Below are 16,981 nucleotides of genomic sequence, written 5' to 3'. Positions count from 1 at the left end.
TGAGGAACATGAAGAAGAAAATGAGGTACCCGAGCATATTGCCGAAGAGTTTCAAAAAAGTCAGAATCAGTGTCCATCTGACTGAAGCCCAAAGAAAAGACTTGGTTCATTTGCTTAGGGAATACATTGATGTGTTTGCCTGGTCTTAAAGATATATGCCAGGATTGAGTACGAATATGGTGACCTATAAGTTGCCGATTAATCTAGATTTTAATCCAGTAAAACAAAAGACTCAGAAGTTCAAGCCTGAGTTGAGTTTGAAGATCAAAGAGGAGATTACAAAACAAATCGAGTCCCAAGTAATGGAAGTGATGCAGTATCCAACTTGGTTAGCCAACGTTGTTCCGGTTGCCAAGAAAGACGGAAAAATCAGAATTTGTGTTGACTACAGAGATCTCAACAAAGCTAGCCCGAAAGATAATTTTCCATTGCTAAACTTTCACATCCTCATTGATAACTGCGCTAAGTATGAGATGCAGTCATTTGTGGATTGTTATGCGGGTTACCACCAGATCCTGATGGACGAAGAAGATGCAGAAAAGACAGCTTTCATCACACCTTGGGGTGTATATTATTATCGGGTGATGCCTTTTGGTCTCAAGAATATCGGTGCTACTTACATCAGGGCCATGACGACCATCTTTCACGATATGATTCACAAGGAGATCTAGGTGTATGTAGATGATGTCATAATCAAGTCCCGCGAGAGTTCGGATCACTTGACTCACTTGAGGAAGTTCTTTGATCGCTTGCGCCGATACAATTTGAAGTCCAATCCCGCCAAGTGTGCTTTTGGAGTGCCAGCTGGCAAGTTGTTGGGATTTATAGTCAGCAGGAAGGACATTGAGCTTGACCCTTCCAAGATCAAGGAGATCCAAGAATTACCTCCTCCGAAGACCAAGAAAGAGGTGATGAGTTTTTTGGGAAGGTTGAACTACATCAGTCGGTTCATAGCTCAATCCACCGTGGTGTGTGAGCCCATCTTTAAGTTATTGAAAAAAGATGCCTCGACCAAGTGGACCGGAGAATGTCAAACTGCTTTTGATGCTATCGAAAACTATATTTCCAATCCACCGGTGTTGGTCCCTCCGCGAGAAGGGAGTCAGTTATTGCTATATCAGTCGGTCTCAGATAACGCATTGGGATGCGTGCTAGGTCAACATGACAAAACTGGGAAGAAGGAGCGAGTCATTTATTACTTGAGCAAGAAATTCACTCCATATGAGGCTCGTTACACTCTTTTGGAGAGAACATGTTATGCTTTGACATTGATTGCTCAGAAGTTGAGACATTATTTGTCTTCCTACACCACATACCTTATTTCTAGGATGGACCCATTGAAACACATTTTCCAGAAAGCAAAGCCGATCGGGAAGTTGGCAAAATGGCAAATGCTTTTGAGTGAGTTTGATATTGTGTATGTGACACAAAAGGCGATAAAAGCACAAGCCTTGGCTGATCATCTTTCAAAGAATCCAGTTGATGAAGAGTATGAACCGCTCAAGACTTTTTTTCCCGATGAAGAAGTAGCGTTTGTGGGTGAAGATATTTCTGAAGCATATACTGGTTGGAGAGTATTCTTTTATGGAGCGGAAAATCACCAAGGGAAAGGTATCGGAGCAGTCTTAGTGTCAGAATGCGGTCAGCATTATCCTATGGCGGCTGAACTCCGATTTAATTGCACAAACAACATGGCTGAGAATGAAGCTTGTATCCTCGGTTTAAAGATGGCAATCGACATGAACGTTCATGAGCTTCTAGTTATTGGAGACACAGACTTACTGATTCATCAAGTTCAAGGAGAATGGGCCGTGAAGAATCCAAAAATCACACCGTACGTGCAGTATATACAGAAATTGTGCAAGAGATTTCGCAAGATTGAGTTCAGACATACTCCCAGAACATAGAATGAATTGGCTGATGCTCTGGCCACCATCGCATCAATGATTAAGCATCCAGATACAAGTCATATTGATCCAGTGGATATAGAGGTAAAAGAGCAGTCTGCCTATTGTTCGCATGTTGAAGCGGAACCAGATGTTTTGCCATGGTATTTTGACATCAAGAAGTATTTAGAGGACGGGACTTATCCTAAGAATGCAACGTTCAACCAGAAGAAGTTGATACGGCGTATGGCCCTCAGTTTCTTTGCAAGCGGGGAAACCCTTTATAGGAGGACTCCAGATTTAGGTCTTCTTAGATGTGTTGATACTAGTGAAGCTGCAAAGCTTCTGGAACAAATACATGCCAGAGTTTGTGGTACTCACATGAATGAGCTCACTTTGGCGAGGAAGATCCTCCGAGCCGGTTATTTTTGGATGACTATGGAGCATGACTGTGGCAAGTTTGTGCAGAAGTGTCATAAATGTCAAGTGCATTGAGATTTGATTCGTGTCCCGCCTCATGAACTCAATGTTATGAGTTCACCTTGGCCATTTGTAGCTTAAGGCATGGATGTCATTGGTCCGATAGAGCCAGCCGCCTCTAACGGACACAAATTTATTTTGGTTGCCATTGACTACTTCACCAAGTGGGTGGAAGCAGCTTCGTATACGTCGGTGACCAAGAAGGTTGTAGCTGATTTTGTTCGCAACAATTTGATATGTAGGTTTGAAGTGCAAGAATCCATCATTACTGATAATGGAGCGATTCTCAATAGTAACTTGATGAGAGAGATATGTGAACAATTCAAGATTACTCACTGAAACTCAACCGCCTATCGTCCCCAAATGAATGGAGCCGTAGAAGCTGCCAACAAGAACATAAAAAAGATTTTGAGGAAAATGATTGATAATCACAAAGGTTGGCACAAGATGTTGCCATATGCTTTGTTGGGCTACCGAACAACCGTCAGAACATCAGTTGGACATACTCCGTATCTGCTGGTATATGGAACAGAAGCAGTTATACCTGCAGAAGTTGAAATACCTTCATTGAGAATCATTCAAGAAGCTGAATTGAACGATGTTGAATGGGTCTGCAAACGGATTGATCAGTTAACGTTGATTGATGAGAAGAGAATGGTTGTTGTTTGTCATGGACAACTGTATCGACATAGAATGATTCGTGCTTTCCACAAGAAAGTAAGAGCCAGAATATTCGAAATTGGTCAATTAGTTCTCAAACGCATTTTCCCTCATCAAGATGAGTATAAAGGAAAATTTGCACCAAATTGGCAAGGACCCTACATGGTTCGTAAAGTGTTATCTGGAGGTGCCTTGATACTGTCAGAGATGGATGACACCGAATGGCCAAAACCAATCAACTCAGATGCTGTCAAGAGATACTATGCGTGAAGTTTCAATTTGTATTTTCTTGTCATTCCCTTGTAATCATTCTATTCGCTTGTAATTGTTTTGTTTAGAATCAATCCTTGTAATGAACTACGTCTGACCTGAATTCTCAAGAATGAGATATGTAGGCGGCCTATGTCAGCCTCGGTCACCCCTTTATCCCCTTGTAAATATTTTCTTTTGTATTTGAACTACGTTCGACCTGAATTCTCAAGAATGAGATACGTAGGCAGCCTATGTTAGCCTCGGTCAGTTTCTTTGTAAATTTTCTTATTTTTGTTAATCTAGGAGGGGGAACTACGTTTGACCTGATTCCTGCCTCAACAGGATACGTAGGCGCCACAACGGCTCGGTCATATTTCCTGTAAGATTTCTATTTTTTCTTATAATAGAAACTGGGACCGAATTTTTGAGAGGGACTCAAAAATTCTCACGAAGAAGATCTTTCCAACAAAGTCTAGACTAAAGTTACTTTGAGAATTGTAACTGGGACAAAAATTTTTAGAGGATCTCAAGAATTTCGTGATTTGATCACCAACGGTTAAAGACAAACCGAGATAATTAATTGGGACAGAAATTTTGAGGATGGCCTCAAAGTTTAAACAAGGTTCGTCGGGAATTTGGAGCAACGTTGAATCCTTCCCCAACAAGTAATCAGATAGACTTTGAGACATCACCTTCAAATGGGCTCATTGAGTTTGTCATGACATGACACTTGGTAGTGACCTTTTCCAAACTTTATTTTCCTTAAAAACTTATCCTTCATATTTCAATTATTTTTGCATTAAAATATTTTGTCTTATCTATCAAGAAGCGAGAGATCGAAGATAGCAATACAAGGAGCAGGCAACTTAAGAGATCGACATAGATCAGTTCATTTTAAACTAATAATTTTTCTGTGGATACAGGAAAAGTTTTATGCTTCTTATACCAAAGAATTGGGAATAGGAGTAACATCATTTTATTCAAATTCTCAGTGATGTGAGGATCATAATGAACATTGCAACTATGATCGGAGATGGAACAAACGAAAACCATGAAGAGATCAATATTATTATCTTACAACAACTATAAATACCTGAAAGACGTTTATCTACATTATATTATCAGATATGATAATATTCTTACCCTGAAAGTTAATTATATTATATTGTCGAGTGAGACGATACCACTACTCGGAGAGTCATCTATATAGTATTGTCAAATAAGATGATATCGTTACTCCAATGGTCATTTTTATTGTCTATTGAGATGATATCGCCATCCAAAGATACCTAGAAGATCACATATGTTGCTCGGTGAAGCATTATCACTGTTCAGTATCAGGGAGGCCTTATCGGAAGACTCATGCATCGCGAGAAAAGATATTCATGCATTGCAAGAGAAGATTCATGCATCGCGGGAAAGGAATTTGTGCATTGCAAGTAAAGATTTATGCATCGCGAGAAAAAAGATTCATGCATTGCAAAAGAAGATTCATGCATTGCAAAAAGAGATTCATGCATTGCAAGAGAAGATTCATGCATCGCGGGAAAAGTTCATGCATTGCAAGAGAAGCTTCATGCATTGCGGAAAAAAGATTCACGCATCACGAAAAAAAAAGAGGTCATGCATAACAAGAGAAAAAGGCATGCATCGCAAGATAAATATTCATGCATCACGAGAAAAAGTTTCACGCATTGCACGGAAAAGTCATGCATCGCTAAAAATGATTCATGCATCGCAGGAAAAGTCATGCGTCGCGAGAAAAGATTCATGCATCACAAGAAAAGAAATCATGCATCGCAAAGAAAAAACCATGCATCGAAGAAAGAAAAATTCAAGAGAAAGATTCATGCATCGCGAGAAAAAGTTTCATGCATTGCAGGAAAAAGTCATCCTCAATTATGGTTTTTCAAGGAAACATCACCTGTATTTTTCAAAGAAGCATTATCTTCTTGCATCGCGGAAGAAGTCATGCATCATAACAAGATCAACATCTACTGCATCATTTTTCTTTGCAAAAATGACATGAAGAGAACTATCAACATATTACATCAGCCTATTTTATTACTTTGACATCAAAGGAAGAGTACATTGAAGATTATATTGCAAATATGAGACACAAGCTTTATTGGCTTTACATCAAACCCGATGGAGTTAACGTCATATGTTCAAGGAGAACAATTAAGTGTCAACACAGTGAAAGACACTGTCTCCCATTTGAATTGCATTTTTTATGCTAATGAATTTTATCTCCGTCTTTGTCGAGAGAATCCAAGAGGATGAATTCTCAAGCAAACCACAGGGGCGGACGACATAAAAAAGGATGCAGCACAACGCAGAACTTTTTCTTAGCAGCGAATTGGGACATAGTCTAAAGAGAAGTGTCAAACTCTTAGGATGCGAGCTGAGGAGCGACTTCCACCACAATCAAACCACACCCCTATCAGAAGGCACGTGGGTTCTTCTTTAGGTTTCATGGTTTCAATTTCGCATCCAGAAATTTTGGTCTCCACCAGAGGCAACTTTCCAATCCGAGTGACAATGCACCAAGAGCTTTGAAAATTATGTCTGTGTAAGTTCTTAATTATGGGTGTGAAGTGCACCACATTCATGGTTAAGAGGTTGCAAACCTCTTTTTCATACTCGACTTATTTGTCACTCTTCCAGAACCAAAGGTTATCTTGCATAATAGATTTCCTTTTCAACCGATCAAGTCGAACTACAAACAGACTGATTCCTAAGGTCTAAGGATATGTAGGAGAGCTTAATGTTGAAAATTCGGCTGTATTCCGACATCCTCTCTCAAATCGTATTCTCGATCATTTCGGTCTCTTCATAATTTGATATCGGGATAGCCTTCGAATTCTTTCATAATCGTGCGTCAAATCAAGTATATCAAACTACAAGTGGCCTGAATTTTCATATAGCCTGATATATGTAGGAAACCTGATTCCGGGGTTCGGCCATAATTACTCAAGTCCGTACCAAAATCATTTTTCTAAAAGATGAAGATGTGGTCGGTCAAAATTAGATTCGTCAATTTCATTTACCTTGAATTTCTTTCTTCAATACAAGTCAAATGAGGGACAGTTGTTGACACCCAATTCTGACCCTCCCTGATAATAATTAATTTTCGAGCTTCTTAAAATTTCAAACGATTTGAAATAATTGACTGTATGAAATTCAAAATATGTTTCAAGTGATTCTAAGTAATTTTGCCATATTTGTAAATATATATATATATATATATATATATATATATATATATTACATTCTATGAATATTCGAAAATCATCTCAAATTTTATTTATTTTTTTGGAATATTTGGTTTTGGTTTAGCTAATCAATAGGTTATATTTTTGAGTTGATTAGTTTACAATTAAGTTAAATATTTAATTTCGTAGAAATCTAGAAGCTCGTTAATTAATTAATATTAATTCGTCTTATATATAAATTTTAGTCAAATTCCATAGATTAAACTCAATTTGGCTAACTTCTTAATTCACATTGGCCATAATTATAATTCTTGTGGCCATTTTTTGCATGACCAAGTATTGGGCCATTTTTCTTCTTCAATCAATTAGTTCTATCAGCCCAATGATCAACTCCTCCTAAAATAACCCAGGCCCAACACTCTTATAACAAAACTACCAGCCCATATAATTGTACATACAGCAAACAACACAACAATACTAGCCGACCCACTGTTGACATCTTCTCTTTCAAGCAAAAAACAAGTTGAAATCCAGCAACGTGATAACCAAAAACGAGCCAGCAGCCCAGACCCGGTCCAGCAATAGCAACAGCGTGCACAGCACGCGTGAACGACCATATACGCGCCTCGTCTCCTTCATGCGAGGGCGAGTTCACGCAATCGACAGCTCCCTCAGCCCTGCTCTGCAACAACCGCCCATTTTGATCTTTTCCATCCGGATTTTAGGGGATTTTGGTTGAATTTCCATACAACAACAACTTTTCCTTACCCTTGGGGGAAAAATTTGAATTGATTTGGTTGGGGAATTCTGATTTTGCCCCAAGTTCCTTTCCGTTCTTCCCCCAAATCTGCCCTAATTTCCTGGCTATATATACTCTCTTATTATTCACTGTAAGAAGGGAAGGGAACTAATTGGAATTAGAAAAAAATAAAATACAGTGAACTATTAATTATACATAGTCATAGACAAATATTTAGGAAATAGATTTTGAACTGATAGAGATTGGCAATAAGATTTCTACTCTCGTTTGATTCTTTTCCGTTCATCGAAGATTCTCGGAGTCATAGTTTGGTGGTGGTGGAATCCTTCCCAGAATCTCGTGTCCCAGTTCGCTGCCCGGAAAAGGTAACCTCTTCATCTCTTCTACTCCTCTATTTTGGTGTGATATTTATGAGATTAGGAGATCACTATTCTTGTTTGGATGTTGTTACTAGTGATGGAATTCTTGTATTCTCATGTGCTATATACACCTTTATCTAGTCTTAATGTTGATTAAAAGGGGTTATTATACGATTAAGCTTGCCACTTCTTTGTTTTTCTATATTCGAGTTTGTCTTGTTACTCTTCGTTTTGAATCCGTATGCGAATGTCGTGGGCTTGCTTCATTGTGTTTGGGTCTAGTTGAATCTCGTTCGAGCCATGGTTGTGAGTTAAGTCCTTATTCTTCTGTTTAGAGTGCATTCAATCTCAATGATAAATAATTTTGATTCGGATCATGTCGAAACTGGTTTTGCTAATTGAGTACACAACTGCTTCCATTTTTTTTGGGCCTTCATAGTTGTATATTGTAGGACTAATCTGCTTGTTGTTTTTTTTAGTTTTTTTTAGCTTGTTATGGGCCTTGTTTGTCCTTTCAGAATTGTGGTCTTCTTACATTTTAAATTTCTCTAAAGTCCTTTGAATTTTGTCTTGTCAAAGGTTTGATTTTTTTTTCAGTATATGTATCTGTAGTATATGTTCTTGTCCATAATGATTTGCTAGATTTGGGTAAGAGTATCATTGAAATGGTATGGCTATTACTTTAAAATCATGTTACTTTGATCTTTGGTCTTCATAAACCGTTTAGAATGTGTCTTCGCCATAAAATATTTAGGATTTCATATTTAGTTCATACGCTTAATGTATAATGCCTCATGTTAAGTTATAGACTGATTGCTCTTATTACATCCATATATGCTCCCTTAAATTTTAATTTTGTATATGTACGTGTCCAGGAAAGTCGTCACGCCTAGGTTTTGGATAATTCATATTAGGCTAATATCTAGTTTTCCATCCATGATTTAGATTTCTCATTTGTCAAGTTCTCTTGGCATTGCTAAAGTTTTAATTATTTGCCTGTTGAGATATAGTTATCTCATTTGCACATTCTTAAAATCTTGTCACATGGGCCTAATAGTGGCTTTTGATTTTATTTTTGGATCTTAAAATGCTTAAGTTACTTTTATTTGAATTTAATTACGTTCATTTGTTTTCTTATTTCTAATACTAATTTCTAATTCTTTTCTTTCTCTTTGTGTGAATGTGAATCTCTTCCGAGTCCATGGTGGACTTCTCCTCCTAGCATTCTCGAGTTAAGCCATAAAGGCTTAATTTATTTCTTCCTCATCATTCGAGTCAGCCGGGCACATAAAACAGAAGCACAGGGTTGTCAAACAGAAAATGCGGATCTTTAGTGCCAAAAATAGGTCGTATACAGCAGTATACACTGATATACAAGCCAATATATATCCCGTATATATTTGGTATACGTGATATAGGTTGAAAGGCAGAATTATAGCGAAAAGTGAATAGAATTACAGCTCTTGGGAGTTAAAAACTGAGTTATATACATTGATTTACGGACAATATACAGTTTGTATATAAAAATCAGAATTGAGCCAAAGCCCAAAAAATCAGCAACTTTGGGACCAATGTTTCTGGGCAGCAATAGGCCCAAAAGGCCCAAATTCCTCTCCTTCTCTTTATTATTTTATTATACTTGTTTTTTTTTTCATTTTAACTCTAACATTTGATTTGATTCGGTTTAATTTAATTCCCCAAAAGACGAGCCATATTCTTTATGTTAGTTTATTTTAATAAAAATTCATTTTCAATCCACTCTTATACTTTCATTGAATATCTTTAGTCAAACTTTTTATTTATTCTTTAATTAATTTAAAATATTTTTCATACCTTAATTACCAAATTGGTTTAAATTATTATTTTAAAATGATTCAATAATTCCTAATTAATCTAGTTTTGTTAAAACCTTAATCACTTGCATTTTAATTCAAATGTCTCATTTTATGTCCTTTTCTCTAAAAAATAAAAATAAAATAAAAATGCGTCATTTACTTAATTATTTTCTCAAAGTTAATCAAATATTGTAAATTATTACTTTTTTATGTTAAATCATTATTTTCCTAAAAACAGTCAAATATATTTTAGTCAAGTCGCAGGTCAACCGCATGTTAGCAGACACTTCGAATGCTTAAACCCTTCTCGAAGTGTAAATTGAACCCCGAACCCTCTTTAGTATTTTCAAATGATTTTTTCTATTTAAATCTTTGAAAATTATAAGTTTTCTTAATTTCTTTAAAAAATTAGTGGCGACTCTTTTCTAAGTATTTTTCTCAAATTGTTTTATACTTAGAACATTTCAAAAATGTGATTTTTCTAAAGATAGTCAAATTACGACACGACATCACCAACTTTTATTTTGCCACTTACCTAACTTCAAAACTTGAGATACAACCCTTGAACACTTAAAATATGACATACCACATCATTCTTAATTTATTACCCACCCTCTTTGTCTTTCCACGAAGATACGAGTTAATTTAGACGTTTTGAAAAGTTGGGGTGTTACAACTATCATGCATATTTTTTTTATGTCATATGAAAATAACATAAAATTATATCATCAATTATATTATACTATCAAATATTATCATCACGTTTGTATTTAGATTGATTTAATTATATTTAAAAAATCATATAAAGTAATATGTTGAAAGAGACAAAAGTATGAAAGAAAGAAAAGGAAAGAACACATGCTTAAGAAAAAGGAAGAAAGAGGTCGAACAAACAACCAAACCTAGAAGGAGACAAAGCAAGATAATAGTTGTTGGGTAGGAGGTTTGACTGTTTGAGTGAGATTAAATAATATAGGGTAAAAGGTAAAATAATATTATGAAATATTAAGTAAGGATATAACTGTAAAAAGAAATTAAGTAACAACGGAAACACACCAAATCGGTTGTTCCATAAAATGAGGGTTTTCATTGTTACATAACAACACAATATAATACAATACATTTTAAATAACAATCAAAAGAAACATTGTACGTATGGTAACAATACAATGGGTAACAATGATCCAAACAGAGTGTAAATAATATATCATTCATTTTCCCCTATTTTCATTTACACTCCAAATGTAGTTATGACTTATTAAACACCTTAATTATGCCATCAAATATGTGCCTATTGAAGCCTTTTAGTGACATTACTTTTGGAAGAATGTGGCTTAAGTTTCTCCATTTTGGAAAATATATAGAGTATAAAGTATACCACTACAAACTCACCAAGGTAAGAATGAAAAATCTAATTATTTTCTTAAAATAGACATTACTAATATGTAATATGTATCATTACAATCACATAAAAAACACAATTATTGAACTAAGAATTGTAGGGCTTTACCCTTGATGAGGGAGCCCTCTCAAAAATTCTCAATGGGCCAAGGCAAAACCAAGGCCGAAGAGGGGATTTGGAAATAGTTTTCAACCAGCAATAGACGCGCCTCGGTTAGAACCTCACTAGCTGTGTCATTGCCCCAAGCGCAAAGATACTTTAAATATAATTTTGGCATTTCAATTTATATTAATTCTTCAGCTTTCTGTCTTAGATGGTTAACCGATGTGGAAATTTTCAGCAAACAAAGGCTGCTTAAGACATAAATTAATTAATACTAATTGTTCCAAGGATGTAATGACTTTTTTCTCCCTGTTACGAAAAGTCAGAATTTTCACTAAAGAGGATTCAAAATATAAAAAAAATACTGAAAAGTTAAGAGAATTCAAAATCTCATATACCATAAATAAACTGTATAATTTTTTGCCCTCCAGCTTTGGGAGGAGTAGTGTTGGGCTTCATGACAAGCAACAAAAGAAAACTAAGGATTAAGCCCATTTATATTTGGGAAAATTAGCTATCTAGTCATAATACCTAACATAATTAATCAAAATAACTACACTTTAAAATATTTATATAAAATGTCAGAATGTCAATATTTTTAAAAATAATTTGTATCCAGATTTTATTATTTATATTTCCTTTTAATTATCAAAAGAGTCCATCATTGGACCAAATTCTAACCAATAACCGATTAAAAATAAAAACAAATACAAAACTACCCATTAATATTCATTTTGCGTTTGATATACAAAATTATGTTGAAATAAAATCTCATATTTGAAATAAAAACTGAGCCAGAAAATACTTTTGCAAATTTAAAGTGAAATAATAATATAACAAAACTGGATATTGAAATATAAATACAATTTATTTTGAATACAACTTATTCTATGTATTATGTATTCATCGCAACTGTATTTTTCAATATCATTTTGATTTACAACTAATTTGTATTTATATGTTGGTATATACTTCACAACTGCCTTTATTTTTGTACTTGAACTAGAATGTCAAAGAGTTGTATTCATCATAAATCAATACCAACAATTTTTGTATTTTAAATTAGTTATACATATTATTAGGTATTCGAATACATTCGGATGAACACATATTCAAAGAAGTTCAAACATTTAAATATCCAAAACAGAGGGCATTAGAAATTTTCCAACACTTTCACTCATATAAGATATAAAAAACAAACTACAGTTTTAAAAAAAATTGAAATTCTTAAGAATAAAGGAAAAAAAGGCTAGACAGAAAAATGGCAACATATGCTCTTTCAAAAACGTAACTGATGTTAAATTTTTAATTTTTTTTTTACCTTTTTTGAAATTTTCTGTTCCATGATTATCTATATTCTGTTATTAATTATTTGTATTCTTTCAAAGTAATCAAAATAAAATAAATACATAACTCAGCCCTTAACAAACTAAAATATTGACATTTTAAATAAATAGTGAAACTATTGCTAAGGAGTCCCATTAAAAGCTAAAATATTGTTGTTTTGAAAATTTTCCCATATTTTGTGTATATTGTGTAAAGATTGGCCATTTGCTTGTACTTAGTTTAGCATTATATCGAATTACACAAACATTTCTACTATATTTACTAATACTTCCTATAATTTAAAATAATTACATTTTGTATTAACAATTACTCCCTCCGTCCTATTTTATGTGGCAACATTTGACCGGGCACAGAGTTTAAGAAATAAATGAAGACTTTGAAATGTTTACCAAATAGCCCTTTAAAAAGTAGACTCACTTTTCTCTATGTTCATAGATGTATTGGAGTATTATTTTAAAATTAAGTGGGACCAACAAGAGTAAAAAAGGAATTGTACCTTTAAATACTTACCATATAAGGAAATGTGACATTCTTTATGAGATGACCAAAAATAAAATGGTGCCACATAAAATGGGACGGAGGGAGTAATAATTTCGTACTAGATTTCAAGTCAGATATACCTACGTACATGTTTTATACACCTAGATATATGTTTTTTGCTACCAAATACACTGAAATAGGGAGAGATGCGAGCAAGAATAGGATGGAGGCGAGTGAGATTTGTCTATGTATCGCAGATACATGTAAATCAAACTAGATACACGTATTTGTATGTATCTGGTGTGATTTGCATGTATTTGGAATACCAAATACATAGGAAAGTGGCGAGCGAGATGTTTCATCCAAGGTAAAAAACATGAAAATTATATTATATGTTTTTTATATTGTGGCCTATGGGCTAATAAAAAAGGTTCTTCCTATAATGACATAAAGAAACTTCAAGCACAAAATCAATGCTATCATTAGATAATATTAACACCACAAACTTCTTGGATACTTGTAAGCAAAAATCATACATATTGCAATTATGGGTTCTATCTTCTTCACGTGAAATAATGCCCCTTGAATCATCCAATACTTATTAAATCATGTTACTTGTGTCTAAATTTATGATACTTTTTATTTAATTGATCTAAGAATAGTAATATTTTCTTTTATATTTTATTTTTAACGAGATAATTTATCTCTTTGGAATATTTTATGACTTTTATAAAATCATGTATTTTACTTTGTTTTTTTTTTTTTAACTTCATGCTCAATCAAACACCTTCAAATAAATTGGGACAAAGAAAGTATTTCTTTAAGAAATTGTAATGATCTATCCTGCCGTTTTGAGTATTAGGACTCTTTTTCCTTAAATAAGCCTTCTTAATAATATATAGTTATGACTTATGGAGACGAATAACACGATTTTTAATAAATTCTTGACTCAAAAAAAACATTCCAAAAAAAATGAGGTTGACAAAAGCAAAAGCAAAAACTATAAAAAAAAAAAATATGGTAGAAAAGAAAATTATTAGCAACAAAACTAAAAAGGATAGCCCAATAAGTCAAAGAAACAAGTGTGTAGTAATACAATTTGAAGAATAATATAGTACTATAATAATAATGATACTGAGAAGTACAAGAGGGAGCATATAAGGTGTTCTAAGCTAGAATTGCTCTCCCATAGGAAAGAGAAAATCACCCGATTATCGACTAACACTTTATTCTAATCCTTGTCCCCCATACTTTTCTATCTAAGATTATGTCTTTGGTGAGCTGGAGATGAGTCATGTGCAATCACCTTTGTCGGCCTACAACCTCTTGCACCTATTCATTAGTGCATATGTCTCCCCTCTTTAGATGTTTGAATCATCTCAGTCTCACTTCCCACATCTTTTTAACCATTGAGGTCACTCCCACCTTACCTCCTTTATATCTTCTTTCTCCGGGACTCCATCTTATATCTCATAATATTTCAAACATATCCATCGATCTAAGCATCTTTATCTTCCCTATGATACTTATCTTTTGAACGTGTGAATTCTTAACTGATCAACATTATGCCCTATACAATATAATTGAACGAACAACTACTTTATAAAATTTACCTTCAAGTCTCGATAACACCTTCTTATCATATAATACACCTGATACAAGCCTCCATTTATTCACCCAATTTAAAATCCTTATCAATCTTCCCATCCCTTTTAATTATTTACCGAAAATATATACTTAAAATTTCCTTTCACAAATATAACGTGTGTATTAATCCTTACTTTCACATTCGCCTCATATGATACGTCACTAAACTTGCATATGTATTAACACCCCTACCTAGAAGGACAATAAATGCAAAACAAGGTAGTTGGTGTTTATGACTTCACCATTTGTTTCCTACTTCTCTTTGAAGGCCCAAGGAAAAGGACAATAGGTTCCCACCATTATTTTCAAAAAAAATGATGTCTAATGCAGTTAGTAGGTCAAGTTGTTCTCTTGTTGTGTACCTCAAACATCATCACAATTATAACAAGACATAAAATGCATGGTAAATTTTTACACTTCAAATATATTTAATTCTTTTATGTAAATATAAAATATCAACTAAATTATCGATCAATTGGATTTCTCCGTCATGAACGATGTTATTTTATGCGGAGGGTGATTCAGCGTACATTTTATATCGGAGAATTATATGGTGTATAGAGGTTAAATACTTAAATGTTACTAGTTAGTATAAATGTAAGTTTATTTTTAATTTGCATGTCCTTAACGTAATCAAAAAGAAAATCTACACACATTTCATCATATTCCTAGCTTCACCTCTATTCATATATGTAATTATCAACGACGAAAATTTAAAACATATGATTTTGTTACTGTTACGCCGTGATTTTACTATCTTTAGGAAAAATCACTTTTGAAACGTTCTAAGTATAAAACAATTTGAGAAAAATACTTAGAATAGAGTCCCCACTTAATTTTTTAAAAAGAAATTAAGAAAACTTACTTTAAAAAGATTCTAACAGATCAAATCTTTATAAATTTAGAGTAAATGGATAAGAGGTTCTTATTTACGCTTCTAAAAGGTTTTTAAGATATTTGAAGCGTCCGCTAACACGCGGTTATCCTACGACTTAGATTAAATACTTGACTATTTTGGAAAAATAATTTAACATAAAGAATTTTTTTTTACAATAATTGATTAATTTTGAGAAAATAATTAGATAAATGACACTTTTTATTTTTATTTTTTGTTTCTTAGAGAAAAGGACCTAAAATGAAACATTTGGATTAAAATGAAAGTGATTAGGATTTTTATAAAAACTAGATTAACTAAAGTATTGGAATCATTTTTAAATAATAATTTGGTCAATTAAAGCATGCAAACTATCTTAAGTTAACTGAAGAGTAAATAAAAAAGTTTTGAATAAAAATACAAGAGTTGATAAAAAAAATGAAATTTTTATTTAATCAAACAAAATCAACATAAAAGAAATTAGTTCATCCTTTGGGGAACTTAATTAAGTTAAATCAAAACAAAACAAAACAAAGGTTAGAGTTAAGACAAAATCAAACAAACAATTTGCAAGTAAAAGGTAATCACGCAATGAAAGAAAATAATGAGTTTGGGCTATTCTTGGCCCCAAACCCTCGCTGCCCAACTAATTGGGCTACTGCTGCAATTGGGCCTTTTGCCCCCGGAAAATACTGCTGCATACAATCAATGTATACTGCTGTATACACCCTGTATATGGTTCGTTTCGGATTTTTTCGAGACCAGTTTTCCTGTTTTCAATATGTATCACAGCATTTGACATGTATATAGGTGTATACTGAATGTATACACGCAGCGTATCAGCCCCTTTTTTAGCTTTTCGAGGCCTGTTTCAGCTTTCTTTTCACTCAAACCGGTGGGGGCTGACTCGAAGAAATTCAACTCGACGAAATGCAAGGAATGAGTCCAAAGTGGACTCGAATTGATCATATACACCGAAAGAAAAGAAAAGAAATTAGCATCTATGTGCGGGTTAACAAACTCAACTGAAAGTATCGTCACATACGGGGATATGAATTGAACTTCACAATACAACAGTGCTTCAAACCAAATGCTTTAACATAGACATGCTTAGTTGGAAATAATCAAGGCAAGTTGAAATTTGGACACATGATTGCTTGGTTAAGATTTCTATGTACAAAGCTCAATTAAAGATAAAGAGGCAAGACAAATAAACAAGAAACCTTTAAGTACTAAGGTTAATCAATAAGGTCATCCAATCATATTTCAAATCTGCCAAAGAGAAGGTATAAACTAATATTTTCAAGCCTGCTAAACTCTCACAAGTATTCCTAGTTAGATAAGAAAATTTAACAAGAGCCTAAGTCATGCTTAGACTAACTAAATCAAGCTAACACTTACCGCTAGATTTTAACACATTGAATTGGAGTAGGCATCTTTCAGTAGCAACAAATGTAAAAGGAGTAGTCAAGAAATAACCAAATCTCAAGAAGTAGGCAGTGATTAATAGACGCTTAATTGCTAATTTAACATAGAAGCAAATAATACTAACAAACAAGCTCAAACTCCAACACACGAGAACTTCAAAATAGTGAAAAGAAAAATCTCATTATTGAATAAAATTAACACTTGATCATCACATAACTACAACAATAATGTAAACTAGGCTGATGGTTATTAGT

General features: G+C 33.7%; 1 non-coding gene across 1 annotated transcript; it reads right to left on the bottom strand.

Annotated features, from left to right (window-relative positions):
- Positions 1-10,949: 10,949 nt before the first annotated feature.
- On the bottom strand, positions 10,950-11,104 carry LOC125866453 (U4 spliceosomal RNA). The gene has a single exon (XR_007446511.1). It is a non-coding gene; the product is annotated as a U4 spliceosomal RNA (small nuclear RNA).
- Between the last annotated feature and the right edge of the window lie 5,877 nt (positions 11,105-16,981).

Source organism: Solanum stenotomum, chromosome 5, assembly GCF_019186545.1.
Source record: "Solanum stenotomum isolate F172 chromosome 5, ASM1918654v1, whole genome shotgun sequence".
Taxonomy (NCBI): Eukaryota; Viridiplantae; Streptophyta; class Magnoliopsida; order Solanales; family Solanaceae; genus Solanum; species Solanum stenotomum.
The sequence above is the reverse complement of the archived record's forward strand: the minus strand, read 5'-3'. Positions and strand labels throughout refer to the sequence as shown.